This window comes from Eurypyga helias, unplaced genomic scaffold (genome assembly GCF_000690775.1).
Source record: "Eurypyga helias isolate BGI_N326 unplaced genomic scaffold, ASM69077v1 scaffold5586, whole genome shotgun sequence".
NCBI classification, from domain to species: Eukaryota; Metazoa; Chordata; class Aves; order Eurypygiformes; family Eurypygidae; genus Eurypyga; species Eurypyga helias.
Window position 1 is genome coordinate 42,129 of NW_010257123.1, and position 4,003 is coordinate 46,131.

The following is a 4,003-nucleotide window of genomic DNA, read 5'->3' on the forward strand; positions in this document are numbered from 1 at the left end:
CTGTAAGAGTGGAGATAATCAGCAGTTATATTAAAGCACTTCTTCAATTCTGACAGATATTTACAGAGATTTGTGTGAATAAGGTAAAGCAAAGCTGAAAAAGTAAGATTTGTGTAATTATACGTCTTGAAATGTAGGAACTTGTGTGAGAACTGTATCTGCTGAGAGCATAAATAAACCACTATCTAGCCATTACAAAAACAGTGATCACATGACAAAAACACTTTAAGGCTAACAAACCCATTCAAACTACAGGATAGCAAGAAATCATGCACAAGAACAATACAATTACCACCGTTGCCAGTGGTTGAGTTTAATGTACCAAGTTAGAGCCATATTAGTCATCACTGCAACTTTTGTGTAATAAAAGGATGGATGAGATCAGTACTTCTCTCCATAATTCAGCTGGTCCACAATTTTATTTGAAAACTGAAAACTGAAGTATGAGGATTTAAACAATGTATTCAGACAGATACTCTGTCTGAAGTTTGAACAGAAGCTCCTTCCAAAGAGAAGGCAAGAAAAATCCACATTTACCTTCTTACAAAAGCTTATCAATAACTCCAGCAACTCTTGAGCAAGCACCTGAAATTCAATCTCCTGTGGTTTCAGACTGGTTTGGTCTATACACGTTAATTACAGATCGGGTAGCCTGCTGCTACAGAAAGGGTTAAGTCTCTCACTCTTTGCTCTTAATGTCAAAACCCCTTCCCTTATTCTACTCCCACAGACCCAATACACTTCAACTGTTTACCTTATGCTGGTTTTGTCAGTCATCTGCTTACACAACAAACCAATTCAAGTGTTTAAAACAGCAAAAAAAGACTTACATCCCCCACCCCAATTTTTAAACAGCAGTTTTTAGCTGGAGAACATACTGAACTGTCTTACTGTGCAATCAGACAAGAGCTGGAGACAGCAAAAGGAAGGTGAGCACTTTCAGGAACAAGCTCTCCCTTTCAACAACAAGCCATCTATTTTCTCACCATGAATCAACAGATCTTTTCCTCCCTATAAAAATTCACTCAAATTTAGCCAAACCAAGAAATTCTGGAGGAATAACAAAACAACAGCAACAAAAAAGGATGGAATTGTTCACATGTATCTGTAGCTCATGTGCTATGCTTTAGTGATACACTGCAGTTGTCCATGTGCAAGTCAGGATGCAGTTCCATGAGCAGCAGGCAGCTGTGAGCTGTTAAACAGACTCATTAAGTGAAGACACCTTACTGCTCCTCTCTCCTCTGCCCTAAGCCACGCTAACCCCTGGGTACTGCACACTTGTCATCATCCTGTAAGCCGCTTCAACTCACTAACACAGCACAAAACCAGTCTGCCAAAAAAAGTTGGCTAGTTTCCTGCCACGTTAATAAGCTCAAAAAAGGATTTAACAAGTTACACTAAAGGACAGAAATACATTGCCTCAATGAAGAAAGGAATGATCTCTCTCACTTCCAGCAGCAAGGAATTAGTCTGTCTCAGCTGCTCACACAACCACAGCCTTAGACTAGTTGTTTTTCATTGGAGGAGGAGATTTACCTGAATGCCTCGATTTTCCGTAAGAAGTGTATGTGTTACTGCAGATCAGCACTCTTGAAAAACTATTTCCCATACAATGGCATGTCCCCTTTGGAGCACTCAGGTCTTGTTGTGTTGTGGTTTTTTTTTGTTTGTTTGTTTTTTTTAAACTCAGTAAGGATTCTTAATCTTCAGACAAGAGTTACTACTTAAGTCTGCTCAGATGACATTCCATTTCTGATGATATCCCAACCAGAAACAAGAAAAGTAGCCAAAATGCGTTTGCCCAAGCAGATTAGTAGACAGCCTGGAGGAAAGGGGGAGAGTCTCACCATTCTTGTGCTGCCAGCTACGTGCCTCACAACATCACACACCAGCTCACCAACAGAGGACGGGGATCCACAGAGATTATAATAGACAAATAATGCCATTTAGAGATCTGGTCTGTGGCTCTAAATCCTCAAAGCAAGGGAAAACTCATAAATCCACAGTGACAAATGTAAGAACTCAGTGAGCACATGTTAAAAAATGAAGGTTGTGGAGGGAAGCTTAGTTTTACATATTATTTCTCCTCACCGGGGACCAGACTACACAGAGAAAATTAGATGTGAACAGTGATTTAGACTTCTCCATATGCCTAGGTCTCACTTAGTATGCAAATTGTTTGGCCTGAAATAGACTAATATAAGAGGTAGCTATTTTCAGAAAGAGATTCTTGCAGTAATACACCTGTTGAGGTTACCTGTAAATGTTCAGCTAGACACTGATGGCAGATTTACATTACTTAAGCACTTCACACATACAAAGTGATCTCAGTTCTCAGGATAAAGAGAAAAGTGTTTTATAGGCATTATATGAGGGGGAAAAAAAATACAGAGACCTGAGAAAGATCACTCCGTGTCTCAGGTTGGTTACAAAGACAGCAGGCAACCTGGTTTACTTGATTTTAAAAATAATTTTAAAAAATCTGCCACAATGCTAGCTTAGAATCATAGAAGGGTTTGGGTTGGAAGGGACCTTAAAGCCCACCTAGTTCCCGCCCCCCTGCCATGGGCAGGGACACCTTCCACTAGACCAGGTTGCTCAAAGCCTCATCCAGCCTGGCCTTGAACACTTCCAGGGATGGGGCATCCACAGCTTCTCTGGGAAACCTGTTCCAGTGCCTCACCACCCTCTCTGGGAAGAACTTCTTCCTGATATCCAATCTAAACCCCCCCACTTTCAATTTAAACCCGTTACCCCTTGTCCTGTCACTACAGGCCCTTGTAAAAAGTCCCCTCCCAGCTTCCTTGTAGGTCCAAGCTTAACACAGCAATATTTCAAACATATCAGTATTTTTCAAGGATGTTGTGAGAAACTACAAACTACAGCTTGAAAGTCTTAAGGATTTTTTTTTTCTTCAAGTACAAGTTAAGTGTGTAGTGCAGCCCTGTAACGGGTTACCCAGGGAGGTGACAGATGCTTCATGCTTGGATGTTTTCAAGGCTTCCTTAAACAAAGGTAGAGCTGAGCTGATCTAGTATTGGCAACAGCCTTGCTTTAAGCATGAGGTTGGACTACATGACCCCCTGAGGTCACTTCCAAACACCATTTCTGTGATCCTATAAATCAATGCCCACACAGAACATTTTACTACTACCATAGAAGCAGCACGGAAACGAAAGTGAAAGAATCCACTGCTCTGTGTTAGGTACAAGATTTGGCTGGTCTGAATGGAACAATACACCTACAGAAGGGAAAAGACATTTATAGTAACTACGCCTTCATTACATGTTTGGCTTATTACCTGCTCTAGTGATTTGTGACAGCAAACGGATAAAGTCAGCGCAAGGTATTTACCAGAAGCATATAGCTTAAATAGACTGTGCTTCTGAAGAATCCTGCACCAGCATTTCATGTAATACAGAACAGATCATAAAAGCTATTGGTCTTGAACCTTCTCATTCAAGTCTCAAGGCATGGTCTGGTGTAATTTCCATCAGAGCAGCAGCAGCAGACAACTTTTAAAGCTCACCCAAAACAGCAAAGACTATTTTAAGTAAGGTCCCACTACCGGTCAGCATCCTTACAAATAAGTAATTGGGTTAGGTGAACTTTGCTTATCACTTATGTAGGCATGAAGATAAGTTTAAGCTTCACTTCAGACCCTGGGGCCAAGAAAGCTCTACGCTTCAGGCTGTTGGAGCCAGGAAGACACAGAGAAGGAAGTTTGCCTTGATTTCCTATCTGCTGGCAGCCACCAGCTGCTCGCTGCCGCTAAGGGCTCCACCCCCCCTCCCGGCACGACCTGTCACTGCCGTTCTTACTTTCTGCAGCTTCCCAACGAGCGAGGGCCCGAGAGGGAACCGGCCGGAGCTTCCTGCTGCCGCAACGGGACCGTAACCCCGGAGAGGAGCCCACGGCCCTTTCCTTCCGCGCGAGGGGCGCTGCGCCACCCGCGACTGCAGCGGCACCCCAAACACGCCCCAGGTCCCTGCACCGACAG